At 51.1% G+C, this 21,344-nt stretch overlaps 1 protein-coding gene across 2 annotated transcripts in view; it reads left to right on the forward strand.

Moving 5' to 3' along the window:
• The window catches only part of SERGEF (secretion regulating guanine nucleotide exchange factor), a 236,017-nt gene that overhangs the window by 208,498 nt on the left and 6,175 nt on the right, over window positions 1-21,344 (forward strand). The window lies entirely within an intron of this gene.

A 21,344-nucleotide genomic window follows, 5' to 3' on the forward strand; every position in this document is an offset into this window, starting at 1 on the left:
GCTGTGGCAGCACAGCCGTGGTGACTGAAGACTGCAGAGGAACAGCCTCTACCCCCCCGCCCCCAACCCAGAATTAAGACCACAGTGACTGCTTCTCTTCCCGTGGGATCTGAAATCCTGGAAAAGAAATTGACCAGAAACCTGAGAGAAGCAGAATTCTCCAACTTTCCCTTTAACCACTCACTTCAAGGATAGGTGTTTCTCTCTCTCTCTCTTCCCCCTCTCCTCTCTTCTCTCTCTCTCTATATATATTAATCTTTTATTTATTTATTACTGGATAGAGTCAGAAAGAAATTGAGAGAGGAGTGGGAAGATAGAGAGGGTTAGAGACAGACACCTGCTTCACCACTTGTGAAAGTTTCCCCCTGCGGATGGGGTTGAGGCAGGGGCTTGAACCCAGGTTCTTGGATGCTGTAGTGTGTGCTTAACCATTTAAAAATGTGCTGACACTGTTTTTCACTGTTCCCGTCTCAGTAATCAATCATTGGCCAGCAAACTACCAAAGTCGAAAAGTTAGGATTTATCCTGGGCTCTTCTGTGACTGTCAGTCCCTCTCTACTATTAAAGAGCTATGATCCATCTCCCTTCTCTTCCTCTGAGTTCTGAAGAATGGCTTGAGGGATGTCTCCAAATATCTGATGGTGTGCCACCTCCTGGCCCCCAAGGATAAGTTTCCCACCCATACATTTTATGGAAACTTTATAGAAACCAAGGCTGGGGGAGGTTTGAACAGCACTAGAAGGGTAGATGCCCAGGAAACTGGAACCTGTGTTAGTTACCACAGGAAAATGTGGCTATAGGAGGCTGCTCTCCTTGGCCTTCTGTCTGACTCTATCTTGGGGAAAGGGGATTATGTCAAAAGTGCCTGGGAAACCTCACCTTCCACAGTCTCCCTGGACACTCGTTCCTGGCCCTGTGACCTTTCAAAGTGGAGGACAGTCGAGGTCGGCAGGGTGTGCTGCCTCCCTGGTGGGAAGAATTTGAGAAAGGACTCCACCTTTGGGTTGAATACTTGACTCACCTTTTCATTAGCCACGCATTCCAGTCACGGACTCCTCCACTTTGAGGCAGAGCTCACAAACCTCGCCTGAGCCGCTGCTTGCCCGGGTTCAGATCCTAGCTGGGCCACTTAGTGGCTATGTGAGGTCAGGCAAGTGATGAATTCCTCAGTGCTTTTGTCTCCTTGTCTGCCGAGTGTGGAATAATACATCTTAAGAGTTGTGAAGGGTAATGAGTTAGTGCGTGTAGAGTGCTTAGAGCAGGGGCTGACGCACAGCACACTCTCAGCCAGTGTCAGGTTATGACTGCCGTTGTTACCACAGCTCCTGCGGCTTGCCGGAGTGCTGGCTGATGGCGGGAGAAGCTCTGGTAGCTGTCAGATCTGCACCGTGTGGCAGCTGTTTTCTTTCTTCTTCTTAGTAACTCCACTGACAGAGAATGGGGAACGCTGGATTTTCCAGAGGCATGGAAGACGCATGCTTCTCTGGCCAGGCTTCCTGTTGAAGGTAGCACTTCTCACCTTTGAACGACTCTTTGGCTTCTGGTGTGGAAGGCTGCTTCCCTTTTGAGGGGACTGAAACTTTGCCCGAAAGGTGATGCCAGTTGGCTCTCACCACACTGTAGCCCCAGCACCTGAGGAGAAGTATGGCCACCACCCCCAGCCGGGACCTAGACGTGGAGAGACAAAGAAAGTTGATTTGAGGTCTCTTGACTCAAGCCATGAGTAGGACAAGATTTCTAAAGGACAGATGTCTCCCAAGCAGGCTATCAAACCAGTGGCTCCCCTTAGCACTGAGGGGGTTGTTTGGGGACACTGGGGGTGGGGCTGGAGGTAGTAGAACGGGTCTAAGACTCGCAGGCACCTCCCCATCTGCCCGGCGTGCCAGACAGCATCTTTTTCATGTGGGGAAGCTCTGCTTTGGGAGGCCAGGGCTTTGAGCCAATCAGAAAGATAGCAACCAAGTAGAAAACTGCTGGAAATTCAGATGACAGGAAGCTGAGCAAAGGCTGCTGCAGGTGGATGTCCCAGCTCTTTGGAGAGAAAGAGAGAGGGTTGATTAGAGAGTCAGAAAATTCATCTTGGCAGCCCTGCCTTCTTGTGGTTCTTTCCTGTTCAGTGCCCCTAGCATTTAGTAAGCTTCCTCCTGCTAACATCCTGTCTCAGCTGCCCTGATGGGAAGCCACCCTTCCTTGAGCCAGTTATTTGGGGCGGGGGGGGGGGGGGGGCGAGATGCTCCCTCTTCTTTCTCAGGAGACACTAGTTGGTGGGAAGGGACCTGGGGGGCGGGGGACAGGGCAGCCTGAGGAAGAAGTGTAGAAGCTGCTAGCTCAGCTGCTGGCCCTAGAGCAAGCAGCCCCTACACACACACACACGCACACACACACACATACACGGGAGTGTTATTTGAGCAGAGGGTACAGACTCTCCCCTTCCCAGCAGGAGCCACATAGGAACCAGTCCCAGCCCGGGTTAGTTTTAAAAGAAGAGCACTGGGAGTCGGGCTGTAGTGCAGCGGGCTAAGCGCAGGTGGTGCAAAGCACAAGGACCAGCATAAGGATCCCAGTTCGAACCCCTGCTCCCCACCTGCAGGGGAGTCGCTTCACAGGCGGTGAAGCAGGTCTGCAGGTGTCTATCTTTCTCTCCTCCTCTCTGTCTTCCCCTCCTCTCTCCATTTCTCTCTGTCCTATCCAACAACGACAACAACAATAATAACTACAACAATAAAACAACAAGGGCAACAAAAGGGAATAAATAAATAAAATAAATATTAAAAAAAAAAAAAGAAGAGCACTTATGGGCATACAGAGCTCTCATCTTCCAGACCCTCAGGGGTGAGGCCCTGAAGTCCTTATGCAGATCCAGATGCTAAGTCCAGCTGTAAGTCCCAGGACAGATGGGGATCCTAAAGACTGCAGGGCATTGTCCTGCTTGAAGGAGCAAGCCTGCTCACGCCTCTAGCTCTCTGCAGTGTGCGTGTGCGTGTGCATGTGTGTTTTGAATCCTCTTGGTAAAGAAGGAGGCAGAGGACGGATGCAGCAACACTGTTTGGTCAGGTCAGAAATCCTCGTCCCAGTATTCTTCTGTGGGGAGGCTGGGAAGCTAGGGATGGCCTTGGAGTCTCCCTCACCAAGCGCCTAAACTCCATACTGAGCTTCCTCATCCATAAACAGACATCAGAGTAGCAAAACCTGCCTCTCAGGGTCATCTGGGGTGGGGTTGGGGAGGACGGCATTAGATGAAAATATCTAACCCTGCACCTTAGTGCACCCTGCACACCTTAGTCAGGATTCTCCAGAGAAACAGGACCTGGAGTACGTCTGCATATCTTTGTATTATATCTGTCTGTCTATCCATCTAGACTCATTTTAAAGAATTATCTTGGGGCCGGGTGGTAGTGCAGCGTGTTAAGCACACATGATGCAAAGCACAAGGACCAGCTTTAAGGATCCTGGTTTGAGCCCCCGGCTCCCTACCTGCAGTTGGGGAGGGTCACTTCACAGGCGGTGAAGCAGGTCTGCAGGTATCTGTCCTTCTCTCCCCCTCTCTGTCTTCCCCTCCTCTCTCCATTTCCCTCTGACCTGTCCAACAGCAATAAGAACAGTAACAGTAAAAAAAAAAAAAAAAGAAAAAAAAACAGTAACAATAAGGGCAACAAAGTGGAAAAAATGGCCACCAGGAGCCATAGATTCAGACACTGAGCCCCAGTGATAACCATGGAGGCAGGAAAAAAAAAAAAAAAAGAATCGTCTCAGGCAGGGTTCCAGGTAGTGGTGCACCCAGTTAAGCACACATAGTGCTATGCACAAGGACCCATGCAAGGATCCCAGTTCGAGCCCCCTGCTCCCCAACTGCAGTCCATAAAAAGAAAAAAAAATGGCTATCAGGAGCAGAAGACTAGCACTAAGCCCCAGCAATAAAAAAAAGTAAAAAATAAAAAACAAAAGAATGATCTCACACCTCTACTGAGGCTGGCAAGTCTGAAATCCTAGTAAGAGTTGCTGTTGTAGCCCTGAGTTCCAAATCAGAAAACTCAGGCCGGGTTTCCATATTGCCACCTGGAGGCAGAATTCCTTCTTCCGGAAACCTCAGCCTTTTCCCTGGCATCTCCAGCTGCTATGAGAGGAGGCCTACCACAACTGACCGTAATGTTAATTTCATCTGAAAACAGCTGGTCACTAGAGGCTAGCCAGAGTGACACAAAATTAGCCCCCCACCGTGAAAAGGTCAGGGCTCTTCACCAAGAAATTTCCTCTTCTCTCTCTCTCCCTCCTTTTCCAAGTCATGGCTGAAATCTCAAGAGGCTCATCTCAGTGACAGGTCTGGCGTGGAGACCTGGAAGCTGCGTGAATCTCAGCAGTGGAGCCTCTGCAACCCTCCTGTCTCTCAGAGGTGTGTTTCTGCTGATTTTGCACCTCAGGGAACAGTGTCCCTACTCCCCGAGTCAAGCCCTCAAGTAGCTGCAGTGGTTTTCCATTGAAATCTGTTCTTGGCCATGCCAGTTTTGCTCTGTGTCCCGTCCAACTTGTTCCCAATCTGCCTCTCTAAGATTTGCAATGTGGCATTCACAGTTTTGTTGTTTACGAAGTTAAATCAGGAGTCCTGGGCTCTGTGACAGCAGGGCCAGCCACTGAGATGACCTTTCTGGCACTGGTCGGTTGGCAGGGACTGAGAGACGAGGAGGAGAGACTTGGTGGCAAAGGAAGAGTTAACTCCGCGCCTAGAATGTCTCAGGTGGCTTTCTGCCTGGAAGTAGAAAGTTGGACTCTGTTCCATTTCAGAGATTTATGCTCTGCAGGTGATCCAAAAGGCTTCTCATTTTAATGGAATGTGGAAGTGTGTTTGCCAAAGTTGAAGAATGCCTAGATGGGCCTTCTCTAAGGCAGTGCAGGGTGGGGACAGGGTAGGGACAAGAGCTTTAAACCAAGAAGCAGAAAACCTGAGCCCTGTTCTACCATCATCTCCTCATCTGACTCTGGGCAAATCACTAAGACCCTTGCTACCTCTTTCATAATAAGATTTGAAGTCCCTCGAGGCCAGGTGGTGGCGCACCTGGTTAAGCTCACATGTTACAGTGCGCAAGGACCCAGGTTCAAGCCCCTGGTCCCCATCTGCAGAGGGCAAGTTTCACAAGTGGTGAAGCAGGGCTGCAGGTGTCTCTCTCCCTCTCTATCTCCCTCTTCCCTCTCAATTTCTGTCTCTATCCAGCAAATTAATAAAGATTGAAATCCCTCCTTCTCTTATTTCGCATGACCTTCAGGGTGTCTTTGTGATTCACACACACGTGAAGACTACTATCCCCATTTTTTTTATTGGACGGGACAGAGAGAAATTGAGAGAGGAGGGGGAGATAGAGAGACATCTGCAGACCTGCCTCACCACTTGTGAAGCAAACCCCCTACAGGTAGGGAGCCAGGGGCTTGAACCCAGATCCTTGTGCAGGTCCTTGCGCTTCGTATTACGTGCGCTTAACCTGGTGCGCTGCTGCCCGGCCCCCTACTATCCCCATTTTGCAGACAAGGTTCAGAGAAATTAAATGACTTGCTTTATTTCACACCGGGAGGACGTGGTAGGTTGAACCCAGCACATTTGGGCTACACTCTGGATATGGTGATGCCTGTGAATGGCGAGGAAGCACACACACTGGAGTTGGCAGAAAGCTGGTGTGTCTGTAGGGGTGGGGCGTAGGGAGGCCAGCAGTGTAGGAGAGGAGCAGCAATGCCTTCGTGGGTCATGTGCCCAAGACTTTGAAGCGAAGTGGCATCCTGAGCAGAGTCCCATGCATGGAAGGAGGGCCACTCTCTAGCTACTCAAGTTGACATATTTGCTTACGCTGCTAATTCAACTCAGAAAACATTGGAGGTCTGACTGTGGGCTTCCCTACTGGGGAGAAGGTGGGGCATAAGCAAGCAGAAGTCTGATGCAAAGTAGAAGGTCTGTCTGCTCTTGTAAGCTCAGAATAATGAAAAGTTTTACACCGGCAATGTCAACAGAGGGCTCTGGAGGTACAGCAGAAGGTGCGTGGATTAAGTCATCCTGCGGTGATATCAGCAAATACAGCTGAGTCCTGCAGGGAAGCAGGAGCCGACCATCTGGAGGCTGCACGCAGGGGCCCCGGTCCTGCTTTCCTATCCTGGCCCCACCCCTGCTCTGGTGCAATGGAAGCCTGATGAAGCCGCTTTGACAGACTACCGGGTCCAGCCTGGACACTTCTTGTCAGCGTTGAGGCAATGTGGTGCAGGAGAGGTTCTGCCTTGCGTCTCTCAGAAGGGTCTGCAGCAGTGGGAGAGGCACACGGGCCCTTGGCAGGAGAACAGGCAGGTTGGAAAGAGGTGCCTTCTCTACTGATCATGCCTCCTCACTCTTAGAGGCTGAGGTGCAGGAGCTATTGCTTTGTGTGTGCGGTTTTAGACTGACAGTGTTTTGTGTCTTTCTTTTGAAGCTCAGTGCTCAGCCTCCTATGCAGCTTTCTGTCAGTTTGTTGCCATGGAGAAGTCGGTTGAGGCCAGCTGTGTACCTCTCTGTGTCAGCATTTCTGGACCTGTCTGCTCCACTTGTCCCTTCATGGATGGAGCAGGCAGATTGCCAAGTTCTGCAGGAACTGGGGCTACCTCTGGATTCCAGGCCTCGCAGTCTCCTAAAGAAGACTCTTTGACTCCTCTTAGCCTCTGTGCCCACAGCCATGCCAAGCCGCCTGGCCCTGCCTTTGCCTTCTCCCCAGCCTCCCTTTCCCAACCTCACTGACTCCCATACAGCCTGGCTCTATCCAGACGGCACCTTGGGGATTAAAGAGAAAAAGGTGCTTCTGAGGTCAGACGAGATCAGACGTGTTTGGCATGAAATAACAGGAAAGCTGTCGGGAGGGGGTGGGCTGTGGGGGTCTGGTGGCGGGAATTGTGTGGAGTTGTGCCCCTCTTATCCTATGGTTTTTGTCAGTGTTGCCTTTTTATAAATAACAATTAAAATTAAAAAAAGAACCAAAGGTGCATGTTCATGTCCAATTAATAATAGCCCAAAGTTGGAAGCAACCCAGGTGTCCCAAAGTGGACGAGTGGCTAAGAAAATTGTGGTATATATATATATGCACATCATGGAATAGTACTCAGCTGTTAAAAATGATGGAGTTCTCTCTTTTGCCTCATCCCTGATGAAGCTTGAGGGAGTCACCTTGAGTGTGATAAGCCAAAAAGAGAAAGACGTGTACCGAAAGATCTCATTTATAAGCGGAACTTAAGAAACAAGGACAAAGGAAAAGCTCAAAGTGAAACCTGGACTGGTGTGGTGTGTAGTGCAGCAAAGCCAAGGACTCTGGGGAGGAGGGAGGAGAAGGGGTGGAGAGGGCCTTAGGGTCCTAGTGCATGATGAAGGAAAATGACCGAATTTGGGAGTGAGGTTTTATATTTCTTATTTATTTTTAAAATCGTATTAGTGATTCAATATCGATTTACAAAATTACATGTCAGCAGGGGTGTGATTCCATACTGCTCCCACCACCCGAGTTCTGAAGCCCCAACCCCTCCACTGCAAACCACAGTAGTTCTCCCAAGGTCGCAGACACGAGCTCACTGTCATCTCTGCAGCCCTCTGTCTCCATGTGTACATAACTGCCCCCTTTCTCTTCCAGGTCCCAAGCCACACATAACCCTATCACTACATCCTAACGTCCCTCCCTTTTCCCTCCTCTCTCTGGGTCCGGATGGAGCTGGAGTTCAGAGCCCTCTTGTCCTCTCCCTCCTATCACTTCTCCCCCACTGGCAGTATGGATCAAACTTGTTTTTGGAGTGCAGAAGGTAGGAGTTCTGGCTTCTGTAATTTGAACATGGGCATTGGCAGGTCAGTCTATAACCCAGCCTGGGAGTGAGGCTTTTTTGCAGACACCTATCACAGCGAGGTGAGAAATTGTACCATGTGTCAGTAACTGTACTGTAATCTATGAACACACACCCCCATATAATGATTTTGGGGGGATTTTAGAAGTATATAAAGTTGTCTTTAGCTGTTGGAATGACAAGAGAAGCTAGACACCATATTGTTGGAGAATTATACAGAATTCTCCAACACCATATCAGGACCATACCCAGCCAGCTCGAGTTGGACTCACTAGTCTTTCTTTTTGAAATATTTATTTATTTATTTTGGATAGAGATAGAAATTGAGAGGGGAAGAGGAGATTAAGAGAGAGAGAGACTCCTGCAGCACTGTTTCACCATTTGTGAAGCTTTCCCCACTGCAAGTGGGGACCAGGGGCTTGAACCTGGATCTTTGCATGTTGTAATGTGTGTGCTCAGTCAGGTGCACCACCAACCAGTCCCCATGTACTCACTTCTCTAGCCCCCTAGAACTCTGCTAGAGGCCTCACTAACCACACAGCTAAGCATTCTGAGCAGGGCCTCAGCACAGAGGCTGTCAAAGGGAGGGGAGGTTCGTTTTCCTGGAAGGAGGCATGACCTTAATGTGGAGACACTTTGCTGTGGTCTTCAGTTCCCTTAGATGGGCAGAAAGCAGTGACTGAGCTATGGCCAGGTCCACAGGCAGGTCCCTTCTGCCTCGCATTCTGCCTCCCCATGCCCTTGCCTTCATTGCAGACTCCAGCCATGATCACGCCACCCTCTGGGCCACCCTTTGGAAAAGCCAATCTCCGGCTGACACTCACTGCCTGTAAATGGCGTGGAATTAGGCTAATCAGTGGCTCCTAATTCCCCAACAAATGCGGGGCGCTGTGCTAATTGCCAGGGTCCACAGGCAGAGCCCGGGTTAGCGGCATCAAACAAGAGAAGTGGTAATTTGAGGGCTGGAGTGGGGAAGGGCCAGGTTTGTTGGCTGAGCCAGTTAAAACCCGTATTACCCTCCTCCCCACCCCCACGAGGCCAAGCCACAGTGCAGAGAGGCAGGGCCTGGCCACCTTATCAGCCAAGGCACTGGGCCAGTGGCCTGCAAGTGTGTCTACAGAAGCCGAGGCTGAGCACCTCTGGAGTGGATTCCCATCCACAGACTGGGGATGGTTCAGATCTTGGAGAAAGACTCTGCCAGCAGCCTGGCATGGCATTGCCAGGGCAGCTCACCAGGGAGGAAGCATCCCAAACCTTGGCCTGTCATCACCATGGCAACCTGGCATTTCCAACATCTCCAGGCAACCTTACTGGCATCTGCTGCTGTGAAAGATGCAGATGGAGACGGGCCACTGCTCTTCCTCCCTTAGAGACAGAGCAGACGGCAACGCCAGGCAGCCCAGCCATGTGCTAGGACCATGGTCTTAAAGAAGATTCTGTTCCATTGACGTGGGGGCTTCTTGAGTGGTGAAAAGGTATTCTGTTGGTTTTGGTTTGTTGGGCGGGGGGTGCTGCAGGATCAGCAGAGACCTCTTGGAGAAGAGCAGCAAAATGGAGCTAAGAAGGGGAGAAAGTATGAACAAGACTTAGGCGAGGGGATAGCTGCTGCAGGTGGAAGGCTTGGGCTGTTGAGTTAGGAAGGAGAACAGGCACTGAGGGAGGTGCCTCTCTGAGACTTGTGGGCTTGAACCCTATCTGGCAAAGCCTGACTGTGGCCTCACTCCACCAGCTCATGGCCTATGCCTTCCCTTCCTGAGATGGAGGAACTGCTCTCCACACCTCACCCCTCATTTCAGGTGGACATTCTTCCTTTCTGTCTTGGCTCACCATCTCTCTCTCTCTCTCTTTCTTCTCCTCCTCCTCCTCCTCCTCCTTCTTCTTTCTTCTTTTACTTCTTCTTCCAGGGTTATCATTGGGGCTTGGTGCCAGCACTGCAAATCCACTGCTCCTAGAGGCCATTTTTTCCCCATTTTATTGGGGAGGACAGAAAGAAATTGAGAAGGGTGGGGGAGATAAGAGAGAAAGATAAACACCTGTAGACCTGCTTCACCATTTGTGAAGCTTCCCCCCGTAGGTGGAGAACTGAGGGCTCAAACATGAATCCTTACTCTGGTCCTTGCACTTAACACTATGTGCGCTTAACCATGTGTGCCACTGCCCAGCCCCTCACTGTATCTTTTGAACCTACTACAAGCACTCAACCTCTACATTTTATTGGGGAAACTGAGACCCAGAGGGGAAGATAGTGGTCTAAAAGCACACCTTGGAAAGAACTAGAGATAGGACATGACCCTAACCCTAGTGGTTTTGGTTTTGCCTTTAGGGTTATTGCTGGGGCTCAGTGCCAAGCACTATGAACCCACCGCTACTAGTGGCCATTTTTTCCCCATTACATTAGATAGGAAGAAAGAAATTGAGAATGGAGGGGGAGAGGGAGAGAGAGAGAGAGACAAAGAGACACCTACAGACATGTTTCACCACTCCTGAAGTGTCCTTCCTGCAGGTGGAGCGTGGGGGCTCGAACTCAGATCCTTGTGCGTGTCCTTGCACTTCACACTATGTGCGCTTAACCGGGTAGCCTCCCAGGCTAAAAAAAAGTGTGCGCTTCTCTGAACTACAGTCAGAGTACCTCTCAGAGGCCTTGCTTCCATGGTCCCCGGGCACTAGCAGACCCTCCACCCAGAGGGAAAGTGCCACCCCTGGGAATGCCCTCCCCCCCTGACATGCAGCCCAGGGCCCTGGCCACTCTCCAGGCTGAGGGAGAAATGCAGCCTCCAGCAGGGCCTGTTGGAGAGCGCGGGCCAGTGTGTTAATGATTTCAAGCATGCTGTTATGAAGCAGGGATGCTTGTGAAGGAAATTTATCTTACTGGCCGTGTAGTGTATGAGCCTCTCACTCTTGAACTCCACTTGAAGAACCACAAAAGCAGAAGCCAGAGTTGGGATGAAAAGGCACCAAATTAGGCCCCACGGGCCACCAGTCTAGCATTTCCTCGAGCTGCCCACTGTTCTCTCACCAACTCCTACTGCTTGTCATTCCCAGCTCTCACTCAGGTTCATTTCCTCTTCATTTCATTCATTCATTCATTCATTTTTTCACATCTAGCAGGTACTCTTAATAATTTTTATCTTTAAGTATTTTACTCATTCAGTGAATAGAGACAGAAATTAAGGGTGAGGATAGAGAGAAATAGAGAAAGGCATCTGGGGGTCCGGATGGTGGTGTATCCAGCTAAGCACACATAGTACTCAGTGCAAGGACCCATGCAAGGAACTAGGTTCGAGCCCCTGGCTCTCCACCTGCAAGGGAGGGGGGACACTTCACAAGCAGTGAAGCAGGTCTGCAGGGTCTCTCTGTCTCTATCTCCCCCTCCCCTCTCAATTTCTCTCTGTCCTTTTCAATAAAAATTTTTTTAAAAATTGCCTCCAGGAGCGGTGGATTTGTAGTGCTGTCACCAAGCCCCAGCAATAACCCCAGAGAGGGAGAGAGGGAGAGGGAGAGGGAGAGGGAGACCTGCAGCACTGCTTTACCACTCATGAAGCTTCCCCCCTACAAGTGGGTCATGGGAGTTTTAACCCAAATCCTTGCTCATGGTAACATGTGTGCTCAACCAAGCAGAAACATTTATCTTAAAGTGCCCAAAGCATAGCTCTTGGTTTATTCCCTGAGGGTCCTCTTCTCTGGGCAAGCCCTTCCCTGCACTCTCTCAGCTTTAGAAATAGTGTCACTCTTGAACTGTTGTCCCGGAAGCTTCATCCATCCCTTGTTTCTCTCACGCCTTGCACACTCTGGCAGCTGGTCTTAGATGACTTACTGACTGTAAGTGCACCTGCTCCCCTCTGGTCCTGGCTCGGAATGGGCTGTGAGCCCATTCCGAGCCAGCCATCAGCCGCCAGCCGCCAGCCCAGCCTGCCTAGTCCTCCGTAATGCAAGCACCCCCGAATCGACTTCTTCCATTTTCCCTTGCAATCCGGCCTTCAGAGTGCAGCCTTTTCAAAAGGAAGTCGGATCTCATTACCCCTCACCTCATACCCTCCGGTGGCTTCTCAGCACACTCAGATGAACTCACTCTCCAAAGCTTCACTCACAGCCCTGCCTCCTCCCTGGCTCACGGGGCCTCAGACACAGTTGACCTCTGGGAACTGGCAGAACTAACTCCTTCCCACATTGGCCCTTTGCTTCTGTCCTTTGCTCTGCCGGGAAGGCTCTTCTCCAGGTGCTCATCTTTCCCATCAGAGCTTCCCAGCCACCGTGTGCCCGCCCATCCTCTCACTTGCTCTGTTTAAGACTTTTATCACTGGCTATGTTCTGATGATTCCTGTGTCTACTTGCTTGTCATTTGCACGTTGGAATGTGAGGCCCTGAGAATCCCTTCATTCTGCACCCCAAAAAGAATTTTGGTCCATGCTCCCAGAGGGGGAAAATGTTAGAGGAAGATGACCTGAAGCCCAGATCCACTGGGACCCGGAACTTTTGTGACCAGGAATCTTTGTTTTTCCACCATCACTGAGTGGGGAAGAGATTCTAGAGAACACCCAAGGAAGTCTAGCTCTGCTTCTCTCTCTCTTTTTTTTTCTTTTTGCCTCCAGGGTTATCGCTGGGGCTCGGTGCCTGCACCAGGAATCCACTGCTCCTGGAGGCTACATTTTTTCCCCTTTTGTTACCCTTGTTTTTTTTTACCATTGTTGTGGTTATTATTAATGTTGTTATTGATGTTACTGTTGGATAGGACAGAGAGAAATGGAGAGAGGAGGGGAAAACTGAGAGGGGGAGAGAAAGATAGACACCTGCAGACCTGCTTCACCACTTGTGAAGCGACTCCCCTACAGGTGGGGAGACAGGGGCTCGAACTGGGATCCTTCCGCTGGTCCTTGTGCTTTGCGCCATGTGCGCTTAACCTGCTGCACTACTGCCCAAACCCCAGCTCTACTTTTCTTATCTGAGAGGGAAGAGGGAAAAGGAAGGACAACTATGGGATGATTTTATTCTAAGTGGAATATAGAGAATTAAAATATATGAACTTCATAAAAATTGAGAGTGTGTGTGTGTGTGTGTAGTCAACCCATAACTATGACCTTGGGAGAACTATGGTGGTGGTGGGGTGTGGAATTATACCCCTGTTATCTTATAATCTTGTAAATCACTAATAAAAACACTTAAGAAAACAATTGTGAGGCCCTGGCAGACAGTGACTTTGTATTTTGTTGGCTGCTGCATCCTCCCACTAGAGCTACACAGGACCCTCCTGGGCGTGAGCAGCTCAGCACACGTGGGGAACTGTGAATAGACAGTGGGACAAAGAGGCTGCTGGGGCAGAGATGCTCTCTAGGACCTTGACAGTGGACACGTCAGTTTGTCCAAACCCCACAGCATCAAGAGGGTCCCTCGTGCAGCTCAGGGAACTTGGGCTGTAATAATGTGTCAGTGGCATTTCTTCAGTGGCGGCTGAATATATCAAGTGCAGGGTGTTGCCAGTGGGAGATTCTGTACAAACAAGACCTTTCAGCTCAGTTTTTCTATAGACCTAAAATGCCTCTAAAAAATAGATTTAAAGAAGTCTTTAAACTTCACTTTATCCCATTTGTCCTGATTTACACAGACCCCTTATCCCTTTCCCTCTGGTAATTACTGACTAGGTCTGTCCCCCTCCCCATAGTTCACTTATTTAGTTATTTACTTATAGGACAGAGAGAAGCTGAGAGGAGGAGAGGAGCTAGAGAGGCACAGAGAGAGAGAGAGCCATCTGTAGCCCTGCTTCACAACTCGTGAAGCTTCTTCCCTATAGGCGGGGACCCAGGGGCTGGAACTCATATTTTGCACATGGGAACTTGTGTACTTAGCCATGTGGCACCACCATGTCTAGTCCAAAAGTCATTTTGGTTTGTTTAGTTTATCTTTTTTTTTTTTTTTTTTGGTGGTGCTAGGGATTGAACCTGGGGCCTTTGGCGCCTCAGGCATGAAAGGCTCTCTGCATAACCATTATACTGTTTCCCCAGCCCTGCTTGCTTCTTCTGCATACCACATAGGGGTGAAATCATATAGTGTTTGTTTCTCACCATCTGGTTTATTTTAATAATTAAGTTTATTTTTAAAAAATATATTGATTTAAATTAAAATGATCAATCCATTTATCCATTTATTTTTTCTTCTATTTTATCCAATAGGACAGAGAGAAATTGAGAGGGGAGAGGGAGAGAGACACGTATAGACATGCTTCATCTCTCGTGAAGCTTCCTCACTGCAGGTGGAGAGCCGGGGGCTTGAACCCAGGTCCTTGTGCGGTTCCTTCAGCATAGTACCGCATGCGCTTAACTGTGTGTGTCACTGCCCAGCTCCTTCAATCCAATACTGTTTCCTATTCTGTACTATAATGATTTTTTGGACTCTAATGAAAATGTACTACCCAGAGAGAGAGAAGAGCTAGACTGTCCGTGCGGGGACTGAGTCCCACTGAGGAGTGAAGTCTTCCTGAGTCCATCTGCTCTGGGGCACACACTTCACCACGCATCGTCTGTGATGGGTGGGTCCCCCCTCGACAGCCCATTTCCGTAGTCTTTGTGTTCCCAGTGGATGGCACTGAATTGGCACAGCACATTCACAGGCAGACCCTCAGCAGGTACCCGCTAAGTGATTACTAACTACGGGAGGAGCCAGGTGGTGGAGTGCCCATGTGACAGCCCCCCAGCCCCCACTTGTGGGGGTGAGAGGGCTTCACAAGCTGTGAAGCAGTGCTGCTTGTGTTTCTCTTTCTCTCTCCCTCTCTATATCTTCCTTGCGTCTCGATTTCTTTCTGTCTCTATCCAATAAATCAAATTTAAATAAGAGCAGACTAACAAAACCTTGGGAGATAATTCCTTGTCAGGTTTGTGTCATCCACCTTGGTGAATCCTACTAGCCTGCTCGTCTCATGTGTAGGGGAGTTCCTTCCTGGGACCTGCCACGGCATTCTGGAACAGGCTACTTCGGTTTCCACTCCCAGCCTCCTCCTGGGCACCCTGATGGCACCCAGACAGATGTGGGGACAGCAGTGTAGAGAGCCTTTGCGGTGACCAGGTTTCAGGAAGGGATCAGGTCAGCTGCTCCTGTCCCCAGAGATGCAGCTATGCCTCTGCCCTCTGCTGGATGTCCCCTCAGACATCACTGCCTACATCTGAGGGGATGGTGTTTCAGGCAGAAAACTCGAAGGTTTTGGGCTGCCGAGATCCTCACCTGGGAGGGTGCCTGTTTCATCATGTACTTGAGCCAGATTGTAGCCCAGCCATACTACACTGGGGGAACTTCAGTGTTGTGGCGCTGTTCCCTATCTATCTTGTGTCTGTCTGTCTGTCTGTCTGTCTGTCTGTCTATCTATCATCTCTTATCTCCCTCCCCCCTCACCTCTCTATCTCTCTCCCTTGCCCTCCCTCCTCTCTCTCTCTCCATCCCTTCCTCCCTCCCCTCTCTTTCTCTCTCTCTTCCTCCCTCCCTCTCCTGCCCTCCCCTTGTTTCTCTCTCTTCATCTCTCATCTTTCTTTCTCTCCCTACCTTCCTCCCTCCCTTCCCTCCCTTTCTCTCTCTCTCTCCCTCCCTCTCTTGTTCTTCCCCTTCTCTTTCTCTCCCTTTCTCCCCCTCCCCTTCTCTTTCTCTCTCTCCCTCTCTCCCGCTCCCGCTCTCTTTCTCTCTCCTCCCTCTCTCTTCCTCACTCTTCCTCCCTCCCCCTTTCTCTCTATCTCCCTCCTTCTCTTGCCCTCCCCCTCTTTTTTAATTAAAGAGACTAATAGTTTGAAGCTGACAGTACAATATAGTAGTTGATCCATGTGTAACGTTTCTCAGTTTTCCACATAACACTCTAACCCCCACCCCCAGGTCCTCCTCTGCCATCGTGTTCCAGGACCTGGACCTTCCCCCACTCCCCACCCCAGAATCCTTTACTTTAGTGCAATACTCCAAATCCTGTCCAAGTTCTCTTGTTCTATCTGAAAATGTCAGCCCAGAGCTGTGAAACCCCTGTGACAACAACAAAGCCCAAAGCAAACACGACAACTGGACATTTTTGATCAGGTTGAAAACACCTGTACACAGGCCAGGCGTTGGGGGATCGAAAGAGGCGTCTGCTTACATGGGCTGCAGGTCCAGCCAGAGTCAGCAGACTTAGAGTCCAGACTTAGACTTAATAAGGCAGCCCCTGGAAGGGCTCGTGGTTCCTAAAGCCCTTGGCCAGCTCAGGGGACTTGAGGGATGGTGACAACCTGGGAGCTGTTGAGATGGGGACTCTGAGTGGCCAGGGGGACAGGCCACTAGATCCTACAGGGTGGCATTAGGGTCAAGATATCATGCAGGACGGGAGCACTAGCTGCAAACACTCGGCGGGTTTAAACTCCAAAGGTGCTTCTCTGTGTGCCCTGCTACTCATGTCACCAGCGTCACCAGAGCCAGACCCTACTGGCAGCTGCAGGGCTCTGTCAGGCCTGGCCACAGCCTTGCTCTTGCTCCTGCACCATCTAATGGGCCACGTGGTCTGGGCTTTCTCAGCTTCCTCCCAGGGCTGCTGTTAGATGAGTCTGAGCACACAAAGGGCCCTGGCAACATGTGTGTCCTCACGGGCCCTCGAGAGGGTCCCTCACCTCCTTCCCTGTTTCTCCGGGAAACCCAGGAGCCCAGGAAAATAGCCGTTCTGACATGGAGCACAAATTATGAAAGACAGTCTGTGGGGAGGATTTCAGTTGTTTATAAAACAGGCCAACACGTTTCCACCTTGTAAGTTCTAAATCCATCGTCCCTGGCTCCCTCGGTCTAAGAATAGTCACCCAGTGCAGCCAACGTGCTACAGCACGCTCTCTCGGCAGGTGACTGAGGGAACGAACCCACAGCAGCCACCTCCCACTCCTCCGGGGCGGGCGGGGGGTGGGCCGCCTCCCCCTCTAGGCTCTGCTGTTTCTGAACCTCTCTCTAGCTCGGCTCTCCCTTGCATACATACCCATCCAGATGCCTTCCTCGAGGGGCTGCTCCCTGCTGTGTGTGATGCCCGAGGGAAGCGTGGGCAGGTGGGGAGTGCGGGCAGGTGTGCGGGGCAGGCGGGAGCTGCAGCGTGGCAGTGCCCCACACCGGGCCTCAGCGTCCTCCTCAGTGGAGGGATGGGTACAGCAAAGAGCTGAACGATCTTTTGCGCTGTGCTGTTTGTTTTTGACTCCAGGGTTCTCATTGAGGCTCAGTGCTGGCACTATGAGTCCGCAGCTTCTAGAGGCCATTTATTCCATGTTATTGGATAGGACAGAGAGAAATGGAGAGAGGAGGGGGAGATAGAGAGGGAGAGAGAAAGGGGGACACCTGCAGACCTACTTCACCACTTGTGAAGTGGAGAGCCGGGGGCTTGAACCTGAATCCTTACGTGGGTCCTTGCTCTTAGTACAGTGCATGCTTAAATAGGTGTGCCGGCAGAGGGCCCAGTGGGGGTGTATTGTTACGTGGAGAACTGGCAAAGTTTATGCATGGACAAACTATTGTGTTTACTGTCGACTGTAAAACATTAATCCCCCAATAAAAATAAATTTAAAAAATGGTTGTGCCACCCCCCCAACCCCCTATATTTTCCCCATTTTTATTAGGACAGAAATGGAGGAGATAGAGAAGGGGGGAGAGAGAGAGAGAGGGAGAGAACATCTGCTGCAGCCCTGCTTCACTGCTCGTGAAGCTTCCCCCTTGCAAATGGGGACCACGGGCTTGAACCAGGGTCCTTGCACATAGTAGCATGTGCTCTACCAGGTGCTTCACTGCCTAGTCCCCACCACTGTCGCTAGGCCACTTGTTTCACTCAGATAGATAGAAAGACAGACAGAGGGGCGGTGGTGGCGCACCCGGTCGAGTGCATTTGTTACAATGTGCAAGGACCTGGGTTCAAGCCCCTACGCCCCACCTGTAGGGGGGAAGCTTCACAAGTGGTGAAGCAGGGCTGCAGGTGTCCCTCTGTCTCTCACCCTCTCTATCTCCCCCTTCCCTCTTGATTTCTAGCTGTCTCTATCCAATAAATAAATAAAGATAATCAAAAAAATAAAAGAAAGACCCCTGTACTCTGTGTGGTGCCAGGACTTGAATGTGGGTCACGTGCCCAGAAAGGTATGTGCCCTGCCTGGTGACCCAGCTCTGTGGCCTGAGCTGTGGGTTCCGAGAAAGGTTCTAGAGCAGTTCCAGCTCCACGGCCACAGAATGAGCCTATGGAGGCAAGCCCAGTGGCACCCATACTTTGACGCAGAATGGTCTCAAGGAGCCAGCCTGGAGGCCCCCCCCCCCATGTTTATCCCTGCTCTGCCCTCCAGCCTCTGTCTCACTTCCACACCCACCTACACCACCAGATTCAGGAAGACCCTGGCTTGTCTTCTCACTGACTCTGCCCGCTATGGGGTAGCTGTGCCAGCCTCTCCGCTTTGAGGGGAAGCCGCCCAGTGGTCCCCATACCCTTCTTGCCGCAGCCCACCTTCCAGTGCCAACTACCTACCCCCTATACCTGCAGACCTCTGTCGACCTCGAGGAGAGGACCAGACAGCTTCATCCACTCGTTAGCCATTCATCCCTTCATCTCTTCATGCAGAAGGTGCATCTTGAGCACTAGTGTGTGCTAAGTACTACTAGGGGTTCTGGGATGCAGCCACAGAGGCCCTGCTCTTAAAGAGCTTGCACTTTGCTCAGGAGAGAGGTCATTAAGGGGTGTGTGTGTGTGTGTGTGTGTGTGTGTGTGTGTCCCCAGAGCTCTGGGTACCATAGTTGCAGTGTGTGTACACGCACTCAGAGGAAGTGAAACGAGGCCCGTTGGAACTTGGTCACCGCTCAGTGCCACCAGGACCACGGGAGGCAGCTGGGAGTGGCCATGTTCAGCTAGGAAGCAGCCTTCTCAGCTTTTGTTGACGCCCACTTTCTTTCCCCAGCAGAACATATCATCCTCTCCTCTGTCCCGTAGCAGTATTGTTGTTCGTTTTGTTGTTGTTGTTGTTGTTGTTTTAACCATCATCTGGTATTACAGCCTTTGGTTGTTGTTGTTTGCTTGCTTAGTATTGAAACAACATGCCTTGAGGACTGTGGTGGGTGCACTTCCTTCCAGTTCTCCCTGTCTTCCTCAGGCTGTGCTCAGTTGGGGATGTAGGCTTCAGGATCTAAACAAAGACTAATCATACCCTGTGCTGTTCTGCAGTCTGTCTTCTCTTTAAAATGTCTTAGATAACTTCCCATCTCAAACCACAGAGCTCCACAAGGCCCTTCGAGGACCCAAGCTGCCAAGACACTTGGGCAGGTGACATAAGGTCTGCACGGATTGGGGTACTGTGCCCATCCTGTGCCAGGGACACTGCCAGTTCCGGGGTTCCACTACCTGCTGGTTTCTCAGGAAGACAAGAGTGGGATGGGCCACTAGCTCCAGCACTTGTCACAGCCTGGATCAGGGCAACTCCATGGAGGGGACCTGAACTATGTCGGAAAGGGAATCCCCCCTGGAACCACCAGTTCTCCACCCAAGGCTCAGCCCAGGCCCCCAGGGGCCAGACAAGCAGATTAGGACCAATCGGGTGGGCTGTCAGTGTGCCCAAGGCTGGCAGCATGGAGAGCCCTCTGCAAAGCCAGGAGTCAGCCTGCAGTGCTTCTGTTTAGCAATCTGAGCATCTGTGGGAGCCCCCACCTCCCCTAGGCCCTGCACCTTCCTCTTCTACCTAAGGACAGTTGGCAGAATGGCATCCTGCTGGGTCCAGAGGCCCTTCTCAGTGTCACTGCCACCAAAGAGGTGCCCTGATAAGGTTGGGGAGAGTGTTGTCAACTCAACAGACACTGCTAGGAGCTCAGGAGCTCACCTTGAATCTGTCCAGCCACCGATCCTTCTACTAAGGAGTGAGCTGCTCTTTCACTTCTTCTTCTAGCGTTTGCCCTTCTTCTGTAGCCAGTCAACAGGTCAGGTTGAAAGCTGTCTGGAGCTGCTTGTCGCTGGCTTTGAAAGTGACTGGGATCCATGTGGATTCAGTCGGCTAGGAAGGATCGTCAGTTTCCCCAATGAATGGGTACTCACGGGATGCACCACGGGAAGGTCGATCCAATGCAGCCCTGCTCTTTCACTGAGTTCAGAAGCCCGTTGGGTGTTTGTTTGTTTGTAGATAAGATATGTTTCATAGAAGGACTGGGGAGACAGCAGACTGGTTATGCAAGGGTACCAAAGTTCCAGGTTCAATCCCCAGCACCCCCGTCAGCCAGAGTTGAGCACAAAGGGAGGAAGAGGAGGAACGTTTCCTGTATTCAGAGAAGCCAGACCACTGACCATCCCACCCTGAGCCCCTCGTCTGCTAGCACCCCTCCTGCTCCTCTGTGCCACTTGTGCCACTTGCCACCAGCATAGCCTCCCTGGCCTTTTCTGCCACCCTCTGAGGCATGAGTGGGCATCACACATCTGGTATTGCACAAATATGCCATCAAATGCTGGCTTCTTAGCCACCCCGTGAGGTGGGTGGGGACCTTGATGCCATGTGTGGGTCCCAGAATGGTCCAGCAGTATCCACAGCAAGTAACGCCGTAGGTCACTCACTGTACACAGAGGCCAGCAGAGGACACCCCCCACAGGCCAAGTATGGCTTACAGACTGTTGTGTGGCCTTGAGAAGGAAGGATGATTTTAAAATGTCCACAATAAAGAAGAATATATGGGGGGGGGGGCGGGGTTAAGCACATATAATACTAAGCCAAGGACCTGAGTAAGCATCTGGTTCAAGCCCTGGGTTCCCCAGCTGCAGAGAAGATGCTTCACAAGTAGTAAAACAGGTCTGCAGGTGTCTTTCTCTCTCCCTCTCTATCTTCTCCTCCCCTCTCAATTTCTCTTTGTCCAACTCCCTCCCCCCCCAAATATTGACAAACTAGCCACCAGGAGCAGAGGATTCATAGTGCCAACTCTGAGCCCTAGCGATAACCCTGGAGGCAAAAAGGAGAAGTGTATATGACAGAAAATTAGTGGGATCCTCACACATCAAATATTTGTTGGCTTTTCTTAAAGTGACCAAAGGATCAGCATTTTCAGGAGTTCACCATTGCAGGCTAACTTTTTCAGAGCAGACATAGACAGACAGAAGGAGAGAACTACACTGAGACCTCCCCCAGGGCTGTGGGGACTCGAGCGGGAGCCTGGGCTCCGTGCACAGCACAGCAGGCACCCTCCCAGGTGAGCTATCTTCCCAGCCCTATTGCTTGCCTTGAGAGAATGACTTGGTTGGCTGCGACATCCTGCCTAGGTCCTAGGGCCTCAAGTCCATCATCTATCTATAAAGTGAGAATAAGCTCTAAAAATATGGCCGCCCCGTGGGTTTGTTGTAGATTAGATGAGAGAAAGCATGCAAAGCAGCTAACCTCAGGTAAGCATCTCTGGAAGCACAGGGAGAGGAGGCCTCTGGGCCTGTGCCAGTCTTAGCGACTCAGTGGGCCTGACAGCCCTGGCTCCAGGCCCCTGGCCACCCGGCCCGAGCGAGGCTTCCTCGGCACGTGTTTCCTTCGGCAGAAGGAGAGAGACCTGCCAGCTGCCCA

Source organism: Erinaceus europaeus, chromosome 17 (genome assembly GCF_950295315.1).
Source record: "Erinaceus europaeus chromosome 17, mEriEur2.1, whole genome shotgun sequence".
Taxonomy (NCBI): domain Eukaryota; kingdom Metazoa; phylum Chordata; class Mammalia; order Eulipotyphla; family Erinaceidae; genus Erinaceus; species Erinaceus europaeus.